General features: G+C 43.6%; 1 protein-coding gene across 4 annotated transcripts in view; it reads left to right on the top strand.

Annotated features, from left to right (window-relative positions):
• APBB2 (amyloid beta (A4) precursor protein-binding, family B, member 2) overlaps window positions 1-20,544 on the top strand; it is a 304,616-nt gene that overhangs the window by 108,949 nt on the left and 175,123 nt on the right. The window lies entirely within an intron of this gene.

A 20,544-nucleotide genomic window follows, 5' to 3' on the forward strand; every position in this document is an offset into this window, starting at 1 on the left:
AACCAGCAGAGGTGTGGCAGCTGCCGGCTTCTGTCCACAGCCTGTTCACCCTCCTAGGCCATTACTGGAGGACTCTACGGGGAGCAGTTTTCATGGAGACCATCAGAAGAAAAGTTTACCCCCATGCATTGTAGAATAGAAGTCATCAAGCCATGACCCACACACCTAGCCCATGGCCGTTTTTATAGGTATTTACCTTGGCTTTTAAAAATTTTATCGATTGTGTGCTAAATGCTAATAGAAATACCTGTATAATCTTGATTTTTGCATCATAAAGCCTAAAATATCTATGATCTGACCTATTAAGAAAAAAATTGCCTGTTACTACTGTCTAAGAAAGTTGGAAGGCAAGAACAGTGATGGAACCATCTGAAATAACTATTGGAGCAGTTTTGACCTTCAATTCATATGGTTCAACTTGTTATATTTGAGGGACTTCTTTCAAAGTGGTTAAAATTCTACAACTCGGGCTCTTGCTAGAAGTAAATTAACTTGGAAAATTCACTTCTGTGGGTCTTTTCATTTTTCACTGCTTTGGTCAATGATTGATCATCCTCTCCAGAGCTTTCGAAAGGGCTTCAAGCTACAAAATCTTCTATTATCAAGTGCTTGCAAGAAAGTGCTTCTTTCTTATTCATTCTTTTACCAAGAGCTCTCTTACAGAAACCTCCTCTTGTATTCTCTTCTGAGTCCCAGAACTTGCTAGCTGTTCCCAGAAGAGGTGGCTGTAGTCCTACCTGTGATGCTCTGAAAACATCACTCGTCCCTTTTGTTCTCACAGGAGGAGGATGAGGACCACCTTTTCCAGCATGCACACATGATGGTGCAGGCCTGCAGCACATGCTTGAAAGGTTTCTTTCTGGTGCTTGCTCTCTTGTGCTCTGGTCTGGATTTTTCAGTGTCGTTGATCCCTTATTCCGTCTAAAACCACCTTATTTTGGGGGGGGGGCGTTGGTTGTCTACCCACCACCCCCTTTGCACTTTTCTGTCTCCTCTACTCTATAAGATTTATGGTTTGGAACCTTCAGCTGACACTCTTTTTGTGGCTACACTTTGTGGTAGGAAGCATTCACCTCAGCTGCCCTGTTCCTGTCATCTCAGTCAAGTGCTGGGTTCTCTGGGCTAGATCCGGGGCTGTTCCATGGAGATGGGAAAGTCTTTCACAGGGTAAGAACCCTCTGGAGTTGATAATTTGCCGTGCATGTGGTCAGAGCCTTCGTCCAGACTGCCAGTCCCGCCCAGCCTTGGAATTGGCAGGTTTCATGCAAGCTGGAGCTTCAGGTTTTCTTTGTTTCAGGATCTTGGTTCTGCCTTTCGTGGCTGTGTTCTTCCAGGACAGGTGCTGTTCTTTGGTGGAATGGCATCCTCTGAGCACCCAAGCAAGAGTAGCTAGAGATGACCGACTTCTCCTAGCTAGCATAGTGATAAATGTGCTTGAGTTTGGACTAGCGTTTTTTTTTTTTTTTTAAAGATTTATTTATTTATTTGTGCATACAGAACTGGGGTACAGGCCAGAGGCTCAGGGGCGGTGAGAGGCTTCACCAGAGACAGAGTGGGAGCAGAACAGGCAGATTGACAAAGTACACTGCTGAGGGAAGCAGTGGGCGGGTCAGGAGAGGTCTGGCTCGCCATGTGGTCTCCTCCTGGGCAGGCGGCAGGCGGGAATCGAACTCATGCGGAAGTGGCTTCAGATTCTCAGTGCTGTGCTTTAACCCGCTGCGCCACCAGGGAGGGCCTGGACTAGCGTTTTAAAATGGTCCTGGGAATCGCTTGGGAGTTTGAATCCTTGTTTATTTGTGTCCATGTTTACCCATCCCTTTTCATCAAGCAGCCATTGCAATAGCCCTGACCATCCAGATCTGTTCTTTGCCACGAGTTGTCTCCTGGCCTCTGGCTTTCAGTCTCTCTATAGGTAAATCTGACCTGGGAACTGTGACCAAATTAATCTGATCAGTGCACAGCTCTATGACCTCACTTCCCGGCAGAAAAGGTGTGGTGCAGCCCCAGTAGTCCAGAAGGACGCCCTGACCTTTAAGTCCTCCACACGTACTTTCACACATTTACTTTTTGTCCTTACTGCGTTCAGTATTGTCTCTCGTCAGTGTTCCTACGCTAGCCCGAGAGGGCTGTTCCCGCAAAACCTACAGAAATCTCCTCTAGCCTTTGGGTCACGGTGCCAGGATGCAGAGCCAGCTTTGACACCCTGCTCACACCTCACTCTGGCTTTAAGGGACAGCGGCCTCTCCCCCTCTCCCAGGAAATCACCCCACTGGCAGCCTGTGTTCCTGTTGCCCCAGTCGCCCTCCTGAAGCTATGTCCCAGATTACTCTGTATCTTGGCAGCATGTATGCTCTGCCTGAACTTTGACACTCAGCTCTTTTTCATTTCCCTCCTCTGTGTAAGGACAGTGCTTTATCTATGGTTGAAGCTCAAATATTTATGGAATCACCTCGGGCTTTAGAGAGGCTCTAAGTAATAACTGTCCTCACGAAGCCCCTGGAGAGCATTTTCCAGAGCCTCTGGCAATGCCTCTGCAGGCCCGGGGTGGGGGGTGATCGGGCTCGGGGGCTGTCCACACGCCTGGCCGGGCTGCCCCAGCCCCAAGCTCCTGCTTTGCTGTCGCTCTCACTCGGAGGGAGGGTGTTTCTGTAACCTGGTGGTCCCCAGGGAAAGGGGAGCTTCCAGGTTCCCTGGAAGGGAGGAGACGAGCAGGGAGAAGAAGCTGGAGAGAAGGCTGGTGAAGGAAGGAAGCAGGAAGGAGCCAGAAGGAGGCCTGGAGGAAGCATGAGGAGCAGAGACAATGTGAAAAAGCTGCTCTTGCTTCTTGGTCCTGGACTGGCTGAAACAGACGTGGGTGAGAGACCTGTGGGACAGTTACTAGGGCAGCGTTTATCTTGATTTTGATTTTGCTCTTTTTCTTCCCAACTTATTTGGCCATTTCTGACCCTTTTCTATAGTTTCCTGCCAGGAGGTGCCTGAGACTTGTGGTACTTTCAGGCCTCAGTGGCCCTGCCTTGGGTCAACCCTGTTTGGCTGAGCATTTACCCATGAGGGGATGGACAACTTTGGGTGCTTGGTTGGGAAACTTTATTCTTCCCCTTTTCTGTGTTAAACACTAATCGTATAAACGTCCTTTCCATTAAACATCCTGTATACTAGAATGTATTTGCCTTGATGCTGAATGGCAGAATCTATTTAAAACAAGTGAATTTGGGGGTTCTGGGATGCCCCTTACCCTACTCTGTGACATTTCCTCCCCTCTGATTTAAGAAATTGCTATTTATAAAGCTTAAACGATGACAGACACACGTGATTACTATTTTTTTGTCTTTCCCTCCTCCTCCCCCCAGATGAAAGGCGACAGTGTTGGTTGGCACCATGCCACGCTGTAGCCTGAATTTACTGAAACTATTTCACTTCTTACTGGATAAACTTTAAACCATTGATCTTAAAACGTCCATTTCCTAGAGGAGAAAACTGAGGTTGGAGTCGACATAGAGTCTTGCCAAGGTGCCCTGAGGCAGAGGTGCCCTGAGGCCAGGGCTCCTTAATCCCGCAGCCCTGTGACATGTCTGTGTTCTTTCCCCTGCTGCTGCCTCATGATCTGCAGATCACCTGGTTGGTCATTTACTAAGTGATGTTTACTCACCTGTTCTTCCCACCGCAGCGTTTGGTAACGTGAGTCTTAAAGACAAAAAAAGTTCAACGTCAGAGGATCTTCCCTAAATAATAATCTGGTAGGATAGCCAGGGAGAGGATGTCTTATAAAATGGTGAATAATACAATGGTAGTCATAAGACTGTAAAAATTACACAAATAATACGTGTTTAGTATAGAAAGGAATTGAAAGAAAATAGTGTCTCATAGCCCTATCCACCAAGAAGTAACCACTTCTAACATTTTGTTTATTACCCTTCTGTACTTCAGATATTCTTAGTGCTTTTGTTTATTCTCTGCATATGGGGTAATGTTGTGCGTGGTGTTTACTCAACAAAGCATCATATCATCTTTCTAGACCAGTACATTTATTTTCAACAGCAACTCAAAGCAGCTGTGGCCTGCAGTGCTCTTATTTATATGCTGTTCCAGAGGGAGGTGGGAAAGCGGCTGAATGCAGGGAGGCCGATTTGCCTCGAAATGAACAAGAACTTTGATCATGGTTCAGAAATGCTGGTCAGGGCCCATTAAATTGATTTCTCCGTCCATTATTTGGTCTCACTTTGAAAAGCTCTGGCCTAGAAGTCACATAATTCTGGAGGGCGTGCTTGGGCAGAGGGGAGGTTTCAGTGGGGGAAGTTCTGAATCCAGCTGGAGTTTGAGGAAACACTTGGAATTTGAGTTAAGCCCGGGAGCATGCAAGCCGCGTTCAAGATCATTAACAGCTAAGTGGGTCTAACTGCCCACAGCAGCCAGGATATGACGTGGTCTCTCAAGAGAGGGGCTTTCTGCTCTAGTTTTAATTGGTTTTCCTGGTGTGGGAGGAAGTCCTGCAGGCTTGTCCAGACGCAGGTGAGCCCATTGAGGAGTCCCTGGGGATTCTCACGGTTTGAGTGATAAAATCCCATGAATGAAGAGTGGATGAGGGAGCTGGGGAAGGCTAAAGGCAATGAGATTTTAAAAATAACACTGATTTGGTTTTTCTTCTGTCCAAGAAAAAAATTCTTTTAGAAAATGTGTAAATTCCAAAAAGCCCAAAGGGGGAACCTATCGCCATACACTTTGCCTTCCTTGCCTTTACTGGCTGTGTGTGTGAAGGCAGCATCCCGCCTGTATAAAAGCATTGTTGTGTTCCGGTGGCTACATTCATCATGAACGGTTCTCATGTTATTTATCTGCTAATTTGTGATTTTTAATGATCTTGTACTTTATTGCATTGCAGGAATATGTCATAATTAACAATCATCCATTGGAGAATATTTAGAGTATTCCAGTCTTTTGCTTGTCCTTCTAGATTATTTGTAGGGGCACAAAGGGACAATTTCCCCACTCCTCTGGGTTCTTCTCAGACTGGTCAGGCAAACAGATTAGCAAACAAATGAACATAATAGATTAATAGAAAGGAAAACAGAACAAATTGAACAACAAGTATACAGAGAACTCACGTGGCTGTAAATCCTAGCGTCAGTGAGATAGAAGGGTGGTTGGTATCCTGATTTGAGAAAGATTAGGACCTGGCATGCCAAGAAGACAGGAGAGAGACTTTGTGTGATAAGGAGGGGATGTCTTGATGTTACTCTATAAATAAGGTTATTTCTAGAGACCCTATGTCTGAGTAATCTGTGTTCTTTAAAGATAGTAAGTTTGTCTCTCTTTTTTAAAAATTTACTTTATTTATGCATACAAGAACTAGGGTAAAGGCAGAGGTGTGTGCGACGAGAGCATTCAACAGCAACAGAGTAGAGAGCAGATGAGACAGATCTGCTGATATACACTACCAAGGGGAGCGGCAGGCGAGACAGGAGAGGTCTGCTGTGCCCCATGTGGGTCACCTCCCTGCCGGGGGATCGAACTCACGCTGCTTTGGCTGGTGATAGCTTGGTGGTGCTGAGACTTAAACACCTGTGCCACCAGGGCCGTCCATGGTAAGAGTTTCTCTTGAAGCCACAGGACCTCCACCAACTAACATCCTCTTTTTAAGGTAACGCATAGTAGAAGCCTGCTCTGGACATTTTGGGACAATCTTGTTCCAACATTTTTGGGGAAGGACTATCCTCTATCATCATCACTATTTTTCTTCTTAGAAGAGCATTTACACAATTCCAGCAGGAATGGGGCTAACACACCTGTAATAAAGAGAATTACCTTTACTTATTTGGCTGTGATAATGCTTGTTTAAGTGTCCTTTGTCTTGGCCTTTTGTGCATCTTTTCAGAAGTTTAAACCCAAAGTTAAATACTACTTCACTATCCATTAACTTCTTCTTTAAAAATGTCTAGGGACCCTCCCTGGTGGCGCAACTGGTTAAAGCACAGCACTACAGAGCTAGACTCAGGCACATCATGAGTTCGCTGTCTTACCAGGGAGGCGATCCACATGGTGTGGCAGACCTCTCCCGACCCGCCCGCTGCTCCCCTCAGCAGTGTATTTCGTTGATCTGCATGTTCTACTCTGGTGAATCCTCTCACTGCGCCTGCACCTCTGGCTTGTACCCCAGTTTTGTATGCATCAAGAAATAAATTTTAAAAAGTCTAGATGTGAAATTGCTGTTAAGCGTTTGCTTTCACATATTTTTTTTATAAATGAATTTCTTTTCTTCTGTCGTGGTTCATTTTCGGACAGTATTCGATTTCTGCCCCCAGGTGTAGTCCCCACACATCTGCCACCACCACCGCACCCTGGGTCCATTGCCACAGGCCCTTGCGCTTGCACACGCTCAAGGCATTGCTATGTCCAGACTGCATTCTTGGGAAGCTTGATCTCTTTCCACTCCGCTGTCCTTGTGCACATTTCTTCCTACTCTGAAAACATGGAAAAAACACTTTCCAATATAATAGGTGAAATATGCTGTCTTCACTGTGTAGCTGTCATTTTCTGACTGTTTCCTAATATTGAGACTTCACATTTTAAGAATTGACTTCAGTGGCCCCAAATCAGTCATATTACATGCATGTGATACAAGTCTGAAAAATATCAAGTGAACTTGTGTTGATAGTGTGATTTGTTTTCATCGTATATCATTTTATGGATAGGAAACTAATAGTCTGATTCTTTACAGGGGCATTTCCAGACTTTTTATAGGACAGTAACTTTGGGAATTTAATTAAAATATGAGCCAGAAGCTGGGACCGATACCTATGGGTTTAAGGGTGGCAGCCTGTGTCTGTGAGCGAGTCGGACCTACAGATGGAGGCCTGACTTCCGTTGCTGGCCCTGATCTCCTCGGCCAAGGGTGTGGAAATATCACTAGTGAATCCACCCACTCTTGCTTCTAACACCTATCAGTTGAGTTGCTGGGTTGGATATTTAGGCAACCTGTAGTTTAAAAATTCCATTACATTTGCTTTCCGGAGAGCAGATGTAAAATGTGAACTGCAAGCAAGGCTTGGCTCTAGGGTAAACCATGACAAAGGCAGAGCAAATGTAGTCAAGGCATACAACTCAGAAAGTTAATGGGTAGTGAAGTAGTGTTTAACCTTGGGTTTAAACTGCTGAAAAATGTGCAAAAAGGCCAAGACAAAGCGCACTTAAACAAGCATTATCATAGCCAGGTAAGTAAAGCTAATTCTCTTTACTACAGGTATGTTAGCCTCCTTCCTGCTGGAATCGGTTAAATGCTCTTGATAGGAAATGTTCGAGTACCATGACAGGTGTAATTAAGGGTATTGAATCAGTGAGCAAATGAGTACTTACTTGAAAACTTAACCCTGTGTTGATGGGGGTGGGTAGGGGCAGGACCCTCTTGCACATTTCAAGTTTTCCGAAATCCTACTTTCTGACACACTTGGTTGTATCGTATCCGTTGTGTTCAGGGCTGCTACTTTCTGTACAGAAGCCCCTGACTTGCCACTCCTCATTCACCATCCTCTTCATTCATGTCTGCTAGAGTCCTCCTCTGCCAATAGGGAAGCCCAGGTATATTTTGAGTCAGTTTCTTCAAATTCTGTCAAGGCAGAAATACAAAATCCTCCTTTCTAAACATACCTCCTCTGTTAGTTTCCCATTGTGGCTATAGCAAGTGACTGCAATCCTAGTGACTTAAAACAGCACGAGTTTAGTATTAACCAGCCTGGAGGGGAGAAGTGAGAAAGGAGTCTTACTGGACTATGCCCAGGGTGTCAGTAGGACTGATTTTTCCTGAAGGCTCTTGGGAACTCTGCACCATGGACATTTTGGGCTGGTGGCTGCCCATGTACTTTTCTTCAGAGGAATCTTCAAAGTGGATCACTCCAATCTCTGTACCTTGCTTGCTTGAGACAACCCCCCAGAGCTGTCAGCCTAAGCAGGTGGCTCTGCCCTGGCATCATCACCCTGAGGTCTGTGGGCCCCGCTCTTCACTGTGGGTCATCAGCATCAGAGACCCAGGGCCATAAACCTGCTGGTCAGGCCAGCTGAGTTGGAGTTCCAGCCTGTCTTCTGGCCCAAGCATCGATTGCTCATGATTTTGACATTTTGTTTACATTTAAAAGTTGTCATTTCTATCTTACTCAGTTTTTCCAACAGAGTCTTTGTTTCCCATCTTGGCTCACCATATTGATTAGCAACTTCATCACACATACTGATTACAGGAAGTTTAAGATCATTGAATCACCAGATTGAACTCTATGATTTCCACAGAACTTTAACCACACCTAAGCATTAAGTGACTATTAATTCAGTGGCTAGGGATTCTGCACTTCCCTCTACTGAGGCACCATGTACCTGAGTGACAGCAATTTTGGGGTGGAGTGAAGTGTGGTCTCATGCCTGACCCCCCTCGGTCCTCCCCTTTGTCTGAGATCTGTGACCTGGGAACACAAGCCTTGAAATTGGTCAGCTGAGCTCTATTGCTAGTATTTTTAGGTAGTCTAGAGTTTGCATTCTTGTTTATTAAATAAGGATGTATCTTGATCTCAGTATTAATAAAGGTTGTTCAGAGAGAGGAATTAAAAAAAAAAGGTACAAATTGAAATCCTTGTTCTTTGTTAATGTATACTTTCTTTTTTTAACCTTCTCTGTAATCGACTTCTTCTGAGATGGAGATCAGATGTTTATTTAGTTGTCATAAAAACATGTTGTAATGAAAACATCCTTTTCACATGGAGGCTCTGGATCATGGCTTTTCCCTGCTGGTACAGAAAAAGAGCAGGAGAAGAAGCCATGGGTTCTGTCCTTCGTAGTAGGAGTTGACAGTCTGGAAAGAAGTCTGCTTGATCTGCTTTTATTGTGTAATGAGATGCTGAAAAAAGTGGCGGAATTGTCCCTGGAGGGCACAGTTCTTCTTTGTCGTTCTCTTTCATAGACATGGTTCTTGTTCCGAGGGGACCTGCCTGCAGATTGTGCTGGGCACCTGCAAACTCACACCCTGCTTTTCTGGGCTAAGAGACGGAGGGGCTTCTGAGCAGCCAGTCCTCATACTGCATCTGAAAAGGCTGGGGAGGTGGGAGGGAACGGAGATAATCCCTTCTGCTGCAAACAGGCTTGCACTTAGACAGGAAAAAATGTTTCTTCCTCAGGCCAAATGGAGTAGCAGGGGAGAAATGCCCCAGCCCTGTTTTGGGAGCTTAAGACCATCTTCTGAGAACCCCTTAGGGAAGGAGAGAAATAGGCAACTTTATGGGGAAAGTTTGACTCCAAAGCAAATAGTTATTTTTCCAGGTTTCTTAGACATTTGTTCATTTTTGCAAAATGAAATCCATGGAATTCTGAAAGGAATGAATTGGTACATTTCATAGTCATGAGATAGTTCAGTTATTATTAGCCTCTGTGTCTTCTAGACTTTTCTATCATGAGTGTGTTCAGGTTTGTGTGTGTGTGTGTGCGTGTGCGCATATATGAAATAACAAGCATGTGCTAGTAATATTCCATAAAGAGTGGTTAAAGGTATATCTGGACTTATTTGATTTTTTTTGGGAAAATATTTAAGTCCTTTATATTTGCTTTCTCCATTGAATTTTCTTAAGAGTATTTGATGATGGGGAAAATTGATCCCATCTCCCAAGATACAAGGACATTCCCTAAAGAGCTAAAATTATGTATTCCTAATTTGGAACTTGACAACAGTAAATCCAGCATGGCTTGGCTAACTTGTACATAACTGCTGCCCTGTACCTTTGTGTCTGGGGATGGATTAGGGTTCACGAGGATTTCCTGTTGTTTTTGAATGTCAGCAGGAAGAAACTTTTGTTTTTGTGATCACTGTTCCTTACAGTGAAGTGTCCGGTGCAAAAAAGGCTCAGAAGAGGCTTCCGCTTTTCTGTTTTCTGAGAAACAAGGTGGAGCTAAGCTTCAGGAGGAGTAAGAGTCAATAGACTGATTGATGCTGCCTGGGCGATACTGGTAAAGCCTTATTGGCTTCTCAGGAATGTCAGAAGAGTTCCATGCGGCTTTTCAAGAGTTTATTGTCTTGTAGACATGACCGAAGGTAGTAACTCTATCATTTAGAATTAAATTATATGATATGGCAGTTTGGAGGAGAGGAAGGCTAGTAAAGATATGTGTAATTGGTCAGGTTCAAGGAGAAAAACCCAAATTTTTGATAACTTTTTCCTCCAGCAGGACACAAAGTGTGATTCAGATTATGTTGGTTGAACAGCCATGAGATTGCAGGTACAGTGGGTGACACTGGAAAGCCACATGGAATGAGCTATCAGGGAGGGACCTAATAAACTGGAATCACTTGGAAATATCTGAAAGTGCATATTCTGGTGAGGACAAAGAACATGCTGATAATAATCATCTGTTGCTGTTATTAATAGCTAATCCTCACATCACTAGACCCTGTTCTATACATATTAGGAGTATATTTTTAATCTTCCAAACTCTGACATATTCTTGTCAATTATAGAATTAACAAGAGACTGAGGTACAGAGGAGAAAAGTAACCTGTTGAAGCCTACATTCACAGTGGAGTGTGGTTGGGGTTTGAACCCAGGTCCTCAGGCTCTAGAGCTTGTACTTGCAAGGCCTGCACTGCCTGCTTTAGTAGGTGTGGCTGGTGTAGGAAGGGGTTGCGTGTAGGAGAAGTTGTTGAGAAGACAGGAAATTCCAGGGCAGGACCGCAGGAGGCAGTGTCCATTGGAGGTCACATCAAGGAGTTAGTGATGTAGATAGGAGTTCGAGGTCAACAGCATTAAGCCGGCCTGCTAGTAAGATAGCAAAGCTTACAGTCTAGAGCACGTACTACATGCTGGCCACTGGGGGTGGAGCAGAGCATAAACAAGGTCGTGTCACCAGTCCATGGAACTTCCCTTCATTCTGGTGATGGGGACAGACAACAGGAAAGCCAGTCACCAGGAAAGGACATGTTGATTTGATACGCCCCACCCAACTGACATAGGGTGACATGGGGAAGACCTTTCAAAAGAAGTGATACTTGATCTGTGTGACCTGAGGCCTGGGAAAAGCCTGGCCATGTGAAGACCTGAGGAGAACTTATTCCAGTCTTTAGAAAAAGGAATAGTGAGTGGCATGATCCCATGGGAGATCTGGGGTGTTAGGGATGCACCTACTTGAACGGGTGGGGGCGGGGGATAAATGAGATAGAGGGAAGGCCAGTGGGGAAGAGCCTTAAATGCCTCCATTGCAGCTCACATGGCCTTTCTGCCCAGGGAAATGTAAACCCTAGCCTTCTTAGTATTCAGAAAAGGATTTTAACCATCATTTAAAACCCCAGTTTTCACAAGACTTCACACCTACTTTTTAGCCATTTGACTGCCAATTTATACCTATTTATAGACAGAGAAATCTAGAGTCTAAAGATTAAACAATTTTTGCTTGCTTATTTTATAAGCATTTGAAGCTATTATATGTAGTAGCTGCTTTGATACTGCGTCTCTCTGCTAGTAATGCCTTACTGGCTTCTCCAGAGGGCTGGGAAGAGTTACATGTGGCTCTGAAAACACTTTGGGAAGACACCAATTACTTTCTCTATTTTCTGGTTGACTTTCTTGTTCTTATGATGAATCTTAAAATGGAAACAATTCATTGCTCACTCAGTACCTATATCCTGCATCATTTTTGTTAATAGAACCTGTATTTAATTCAGCGTAGCATGGTGATCAGTTCCAGATAGTAGAATGTGAGATGGTTTAAGAAATGTGCCAGTCCTGACCCCTGAATTCCCAATACTCCTTGTGACCTAGTTCTAACCAGTGCACCTTGGGGTGGGGGTTGGTTATTGTCCTGATAAACTTTGACACGTGAGCATGTCAATGCCCTTTGTTGTTTAACCTACTTAGGTTCTGCCTTGAATGCTGATGAGTGTCTGTGTACACATGTGCACAGCAGCCCTGTATGTCACCATGAGGTGGCAAGTGTCAAGGAAAGGGCCAGATAATCCTGAGATATCCACCCTGAACATTGTTCTTGTTAAACCAAGCCTAGCAGTTCTGGGACTTGTTAAATCCATTGTTTGTGAGATTTTCTGATACTTAGGAAGCACAAGGCCAGTCTACCTGACACTAACTAATATGAAGGTATAATTGTTGCAAGTGTTTTCCTGTATGCTGTGATAGCCTCATAAATGTTCCTTGACATTCAATCTGACCTTTAGCCTATGTGAAAACTGTCTTCCAAATGACTGTTTGAATGTGCGTTAAAAGTTGTTCACCAATGAAAGTGATGAGTTGTGAATTTAGGAATGTAATTTTCAAAATAAATGAACTTGTCTGAGTGAACTTGCTGTAGCCAGTTCTGTGGACCATACTTCATGGCCGGTATCTTCCTTATGGCCTTTTTTATGAGAGTCTTAGTCAGTGTTGTGGTGAACTACATGGTGTATATTTATGGCTTTATAGGAAACTATAGCTATTTGAGGGATAACAGCATAAACAGTCTGATTTCTTAAAAATGTGAAGCTTCAACAGGCTTTATGGGATTTCAGGATAATGGTGTTATTAAATTTTCTGCTTCTTTTCAAACTTTTTTTTTTTTATAGTTATGTTCCACTCTGGTGATTGTATGAAGTCTAGGGACTGGTTCTGTAGTTTTATAGAATACAATTTATCCTGAAATTCTCAATCACTAAACTGAGGAGAGGGGGGAAATATTTTGGATTTTCTTTGTTACTGTCTTGGACTTGGGTGCGAGGTTTATTAGTACCTTGTTTTCCACCAGAAAGGTAGATATGGCTTTGTGGTGTGTGCATCGTGGAGCTAATATGTGGTGTACACTGGAATTGTTTTCTAAGCTGTTAGGAAAAAGGGGCCCTGTAAATCATAAGGTCACCAGATTGTAAAGAGAAAGGGACTTTAGGCTTTTTAAAAATAACCTTGGAACTTGAGCCTGCAAACTTTCCAGTCATTCATTTAAAAAATAAAAATATATGTGGTTATCCTGGACAATGTCTTTTTTAAGGAAAGATGGTTCAATTAGAAAATAAGCATCTTTAAAAGACTTTAGAAGCCATTTTTTCTGTCTGCCTCATTTTACATACAGATTCCTGAGGCCCAGAAAAGATAACGATTATTTCTTTGAGGTAAACCAGAAAGTGACTCTTGGGCTGATGGGGACAGGCCCTTGGATCCTGCTGGGTGCACTAACATCTTCATCTGCAACTGATGAAGCGGAGCCCTGGGCGAGTCAGCATCTGAGCCCACTAGGCTTCTCAGGCGCTGATAGGCCTTGCATTTGGAGGTCAACACATGTGAGCCCTATATGAGTGGGAAGTTTTCAGTGTTGTTGGGGTTCAGTAAGGAGTGTGGAGTCCAGTGTGGTGCCCCTTTGAATCAGGCAGTAGTGGGATGGTTTATATCCGTACAGAGTAGGGGTGAGTTTGGGCTACTTCCAGCCAGTTTGGCTGCCTCGTGAGGCCTCCAATGGAATTGACATTTCACGTGGTAGCCAGTGGGACCTCTCAATACAGTGATGATACATGATAGGTCACACACCACTGTGCACCACCACTGTTCTGAGTTCTTCTCCCACACTTCCCTGGCTCATTCTCCCAACAGTGTCCCCTGACACGTATACTTCCATTATCTTCATTTTACTGTCAAGGCAAGAACATCGAAGGATCAGGTGACTTAGCCAAGGAGACTCATAGGAAGTGATGAAGCAAATCAAATCCAGGTGGCCAGGTCCTAGAGTGCCATCTGTGTGGTCTAGAGAATGGGGATGGTGGTGATAAAGGGGTGAATGCTCTTAGGAAGTGAAATGGTAGGTGTGTTTAGGAGGTTCAGAGTGCGGACAAACAGGCCGGCCAACAGGAAGCAGATTGCAGTCCTCTTTGAGTGTCAGGAAAGCTTGGCCTAGACAGTGGTGGTGGGAATGAGGGGAGAAGAATTCAGTGGTGAGTGCTCCCCAGCATGCGAGCATGTATTAATATGCCAGGTCCCAGATTGGACATGGGGGCCAGAGAGAGAGAGACAATCAAGGAGAGCTATGACATCTTGCTGAAGTGGAGTGGGGAAGGTGAGAAGAAGATTTGTTTTATTTTCAGGAAGTCCCCTTTTCTCACCATGGCCAATTAGCGTGGTGGTTCTTAACCTTTAAACTATCTAGAAAAAAAAAATCTCCTCAGTGTGTCCTGACAGTTTGTGTGTGTATGGGTCCTCCCTCATTCTTCCGGCTAGTGCCCAGTATCCAGCTCACAGTAGATTTAAGCAGTTTTAAAAGACCCATTTGTTTTGAGATAGAGGCATTCCCAGTTCTAAGTTCTTGCCCTTCTCCCCATCCAGAGAATATTGGGTGTGAGAGCAGAGAGCTGGAGAGGCATGGGGTGTGGTTTTGCCTTTGGGGGCGGCCTTTTGTTTCCGTTCCCCTGAAGAGATACTCACTGCTGCTTGCGTGGAGGGAGCTTGGCGATTCTTTGTGAACTGGCATCCTGTTTCAAGAGGAACACCCAGTGCTGCAGGCTGCCTCAGCCCTTAGGTCCTGGCCAGCCCTGCTTTCACCCCTCCTGTTGCCTTCCTGAGAAAGTGTGTAGATTCTGGTGATTCCAGTTAGGTGAGTACTCTGAGGTCTCTAAGTACAGACCCCAGCCAAGGGGCCGAGAAGGGACCGCAGGTTGTTCCCAGGTCAGTAGCTGAGTCCTCATGGAAAAGAAAATCCTGGAGTGGGTCTCCTGAGAGAACGCATTGACTGTGTTGGGGCATATGTTGCTTTAGCATTTCTCAGTTTGGGATTTTCCTACTCCCTCCTTCTCTTGTTCCTCCCAACCTCCCTTTTCATTTGCCTTATTGGAACAGTGGCTAAGCATGCCAGGTCAGTAAATGTGACAACACCTACTTTTGCTTTGACGGTGGCTTTGCATCCTGAGTTCTCAGGGAGTGGTACCCGGCAAGTCACGTAAGCACTGGTTGCATGTGGAGTTTATGCAGCTGTGTGCTTCTAGGAGTGGCTGCTGTGTGGGGAAGGGAAAGGACTAGCAGACTCAACTGACTGACCCTGCACTCCGGTCCCTTAGCCCTGGAAAGACAGTGCTTATGTGACCCGGAATTGTGGCTCCGTTCTAGCAAAGTCCCTTTTCCCCTCTATATAACACTAAGTGTGACATTACTTCAAGGCGGATTTGTGACACACATGACAGATTTGCAAGAACACTGGGCACTTGTCTCCTTGTTTCATCTAAATAGGAATGTGCAGACTGTTTGTTAAATGGAAATACAGGAGGTGGTCGAGAAGGGGAAATCTAAGAATTGTGTTAAATTGTTTTATGTGTGTTTATGCCGATTCTGCATAGTAACCACACAAATTCCTTTTTCTTCTTTTTTAATGAGAAAGCTGCTGTTCAGAGAGATTTAAAAGAAAATAGCTTCACCACCTGCTGGATGTGTTTGTTGCCTAGGGCAAATCATTTAGTATCTCACTGCCTGTTGTCTCATCTATAGAATGGGAATTGTAACAGTTCCCTCTTCACAGGATCTTGTAAGGCTTGAAATAGTTAATATATATAAATATTTATAATACGTATAAAGTTGTAAGACAATACCTGGCAAAAAGTCAATGTGATGTTAAGTATTAGAAATTGTTATCATTAAGAAAATTGCCAGACGTCTTCTAAGCCACTCTGTGGTGAAGTGAGGGTTGATGTAGATGCATGATGTGTTGAAATGGGATGCAATTATAAATTTTGAAAGGTAAAGTGGATTTGGCTTTCATGGAAAGGGATTGAGGAAGTGATCCTAGAAGCACGGGAAAAGTCCAAGGGTGAGAGAAACAAATTTCAAGAATTCAGGGAGAGGAGAGATCCTAATCTAGGAGGTAAGTCCGAAGGAAAACCTTGTGCTGTTTCCTACCCTTTTCATCATACTTTACCTCACCAGGAATTAGTAGACTAGGGATCCATCAATTCTGCCTTTGGGTCTTGGCAGTCTTCATAGTTGACTAGTCTTTAGCCCTCTTTCCGCTTCGTGAAGAGGCCGGGGTTCTGTTACAGGGCAACCCAGTGTGAATTGGGTAGCCTGATTGTGGGTCCTCACCTATGTGCCTAAGATTCAACTGCAAGCACACACAAAAAGGTTAATAGTGGGTTTATTTACAGAGAAAAGGGAAATGAATAATTCAGGGAAAGAGACTAGAGATAAGTTGATTAATACCATCCTACCAGTTCTGTTGACCTGAAAACTTTAAAGAGCCAAGAGACAAGCTTCAAATGATGAGGTCAAGAGACCCATGGAGCCCACATATCTGGTTCTGTATCCAAACCTGGCTACTTAACTCCACCCTCAGGTCTCATCATGCTTCTCGGTGTTGATGGGATTTGTAGTTCCGGTGTCTGGGATGAGGATGGAGTCCACAAAGCCTGTATCTGTAGAATTCCTTCAGGGCATCCTTTCTTCCTTATAGTTCTGGAACTAGTAAATTCAAACTGGGTTTGGAGCCTTAACTCTGTGCTGCTTATTATATTAGCTGCTTGATGGTTAGGCAGGTTTCTTAGCTTTGCTATACTCCATATTCTGTGTAAAATGAAAAGAACAATGGTGCTTTCTTCCAAAGGTGTGTGAGAAGTGAGAGATCAAGCACACTATTCATTTCAGCCCAGAGGAAGCCTAGACAAAGCTTAGTTATCGCACATTACCCAGGGCTAAACTTTATCCTTTGGAGTGTGGTTTGAAACTCAGAGTCAGCAGGCATCTGGTGACATTTGGGGGCAAAACCCCTCTGGATGAATCCCATTCAGGACCAAAAAGATCTCTGGCTCCTGTCACCACATGACATTTTGAATGTCTCATGAGGTAGAATCTCTTTCCTTCCCTCATAAAATATCTTAATACTTAAAAGGGGAATGGAAAATGCACAGATTGTTCTTTTATTGGGTTCAGAACACCTGGGTCCTCATATCTTCACCCCTAGGTTTAATTCACAGCTGGACTTTACTGTCTAGCAGTGATGTAATTCAACAAAATCCCATTATAAGTGAACAATGAACAGGTGACAAAAGTGGTATTATCCCTCAGAATCACAAATCTAGAAGTCAAATCCATGCTCCCTGACTCCCCACTTTAGTGCACTTTCAACAAGGTGGGTTACCCCACAGTCTTCTTTTTTTCCTGCATTGGAAACACCTGCCACAGTGGCTCATGCTAGGAGGCAGGACCTCCTAGACAATGCCCCCTTTTTCTGATGTAGACATCACCAAATGACCTGTGCCAGCTCCATGGGGCAACTTGCCATCCTTTCCTCAAAAGCTCAAGCATTCTGCTTCAGATGAAATCATTTCCTTCTTTTAATTATCTTGTTTAAAAAATAAAAAAAAACTTGAGAAGACCATCTGCTTTATGAGGCAGTTCATCTCTCATATTTTCTCTAGTAGGTATATGAAGGCCCATTAAGAAAATTAAGGCTTCATTTCATTCTTGTTTGGGATTGTTCTGTTTTTGTGTCACTTGCCATCAGCATTTTTTGATTGTGTATTTGGGATTTTATATTTGAAGGTGTAGGTTTTATGAAAGTTATTATCTTTGTTCCATGACTTACAGGCACAGTGAGCCACTTTCTGTATACTGCCAACCAGTCACAACAGGGTTCTTAGCTTTTAAATTGCTTCCCCTTGCCATGAGAGGTCCCATTAACATGTTTTCTGCACCGCAGAGTAAAATCTGTAAAATATAGCATGGGAAGCAGATGGGTGGTAGCTGTCTCTCTTTTCACAAACTCTAAACCTGTTCTTCTGTAGTAGAATTTAGCCATGTCACCATTTACCCCAAAGCCTTCATGGATAGAAGATATGTGTGCTGGGGGTGGGGTGGAGGTGGGCTACAGTTTACCTTCCTTCTCTGTAAAGATATATGGTGTGCATATATCTAACTTCATGTACAGATTCTTTTTTGAAATTGAAATAACTTTTGTTATAAATATGAAAATGCTTCAGTCTCTATAAAAAATACATGCATAAGAGCAACATACAAAATAATAGAATTTCTTCCCCTAATCTTGCTACCCAGAGATTATTACTGTTAACATTTGATGAATGTTTTGATTCATTTCTTTGTGAACTATTTATTGCATCATTTAAAAATTTCTTCTTAAGGGCTAAAAAGATAACTCTTAAATGAAAGTCTGCATTTACTGTTCTGTCTTGAAAATAATTCTTTTCCAGTTGTTGGTGTTTTTCCCAGAGGTACCTTTCAGGAAACAGGGTTTTCCTTGTGTGCGTATTTTTTCTTTGTTTGATAGTGTTCTTGGAATTGATTTTGAAATTCAACTTTGAGAACATGGAATAGAGTAAGATAAAGAGTTGGAATTATAAACCAACCTCAAGTGTTTTGGCATAAGATCTAGACATTATAGATAGAATTAGACCCTGTAGCCTTTGCTGAAACATTTCTCTCTCTCTTTTAAATTATGTAAGTGGTAAAAGTGGGCCTTTCCTGAATAGTGATTTTCAATAGCAGATATCTAGCACCCTGCTGATGCAGATGGCAAGAAATTGTTATTCTCCTGGTTACTATCTCAAAAAATAAGTTTTACATCAAGTTTATCCAAATAGACTCCAGTATTATGTGCCATACCTATTCTCTCTTCTCTGTGAAAATAAAAGATACTAGAGCAAAACATTTCATGTAGATGTACTTATTAAATGCTCCTCAGTGTGTGCATCATAAATTATACACACTTATTGTTTGATGGAAACGGTGTTTTATATTATATCAACAATTTAAAAGATTTTTCTTTTTTTTTTAAGAGATTTTTCTAAGCTAGCTTGTTGTCAAGTTTTGTTTTGTTTTCTTTTCTGACCTTAGAATCCATCCCCAGTGTGAGTTAAAATTTCACACACTTCTCAACCATGCTCTATCTTGCTCTCATGAGATACTAATATAAGGAAAAAGACGACTTGGTCTTACTTGCCAAAGCTGAGAGTCCCCATGCTTCTTTAGTTTGCCTTTCCATTGGGATGCTAGACATACACTTAATAATAATGATGATTGCTAATGTGGTAAGAATTGCCTTGCAGAATTAGTAATTCAGGTGATTTGAGTCAGCTTTAAGAGAAAGAGTCCTGAGAAACAGGTCATGAACCTGGGGACAGATGTGAATTATGCTGCCTGTTACTTGCCTCCTTTGTGACCTGACCCCTTTATGCCTTCGTTCCTCTGTGAGTAAAATTGATGCAATAGTAGCATCTCTTTCATAGCATGGGTGGTAGTGAGAAAGGAAATGTTTCTCATGAACAACTTGCCTAACACAGTGCTTGGCACTTGGTAAATACTCAGTAAATGCCCTGGGGGTTAGACTGGAAGGGGTCCTGTTCATCTGATGCAACTGCTCCATTTTATAGAGGCTAAGTTCTGTAGGGAAACATGCTTAATGTCCTAAAGTAAGGTTGTATCAGTATGTATTAGGAGATTGGTCTGATATGAAATCCAACATCTACTGTAAAAGTATCAACTAACTGAAGAGCAAGTAGAAGCTGACACTTTTTTTTTTTTAAAGATTTATTTATTTGTACAGAACTGGAGTAGAGGATAGAGATGCGGAGGGTGAGAGGACTCACCAGGAACAGAGTGGGGAGCAGAACAGGCAGATCGACGAAGTACACTGCTGAGGGGAGCAGCGGGCGGGTCAGGAGAGGTCTGCCTCGCCATGTGGATCTCTTCTGGGGCAGGCGGGAATGGAACTCATGCGGAAGTGGCTTAAGCTTCTTAGTGCTGTGCTTTAACCCGCTGCGCCACCAGGGAGGGCCCAGAAGCTGACATTTTTTGACAACCCTTCCATGGTATGGCAGGGCCCTCTCTGGTGGTACATCGGGTTAAAGTGCAGCGCTCTGAAGCTGTCCGTAGCCACTGCAGTACAAATCCCCTCCCTGGCCAGGAAGGCACACTTCTCCTGTCTTGCCCTCTGCTCCCCTCAGCAGTGTACTTCAGTTGACCTGCCTCTTCTGCTCCCCATTCTGTCTCTGGGGAATCCTCCCATGGGCATCTCTGGCCTGTACCCCAGTTCTTACATGCATAAATAAATAAATCTTTAAAAAAAATGGGCCCTCCCTGATGGTGTAGCCGGTTAAAGCACAGCACTGAGAAGCTAAAGCCACTTCAGTATGAGTTCGATCCCCGCCCAGGAGGTGACCCACATGGTGCGGCAGACCTCTCCTGCCTGCTGCTCCCCTCAGCAGTGTACTTCGTCAGTCTGCCTGTCCTGCTCCCCACTCTGTCTCTGGGGAATCCTCTCACTGCCCCTGCACCTCTGGCCTGCACCCCAAATAAATAACTGACTCTGAAAAAAAAAGGTTACAATATAGTTTCAATAATGACAGAAAGAAAGTTTCTGTCATGATTGGAGTTCTTTGCACCATTCTTAAATCCCAGTCCATTTGTGAACATTTTCACAAGAGGGTAGGACAGGGCAGGGAATGAAGACAAAAGCTGTGGACCACCGAAGTTTGTTGAGTACCTAAGTGGATATACAAAGATCCCTAAGACATTTTGCTCTTCTTCATAAAGCCTAGTGACCTATCCAAAAAGAATT

This window comes from Condylura cristata, unplaced genomic scaffold, assembly GCF_000260355.1.
Source record: "Condylura cristata isolate star-nosed mole 26May11 unplaced genomic scaffold, ConCri1.0 scaffold00012, whole genome shotgun sequence".
In the NCBI taxonomy this organism is placed as follows: Eukaryota; Metazoa; Chordata; class Mammalia; order Eulipotyphla; family Talpidae; genus Condylura; species Condylura cristata.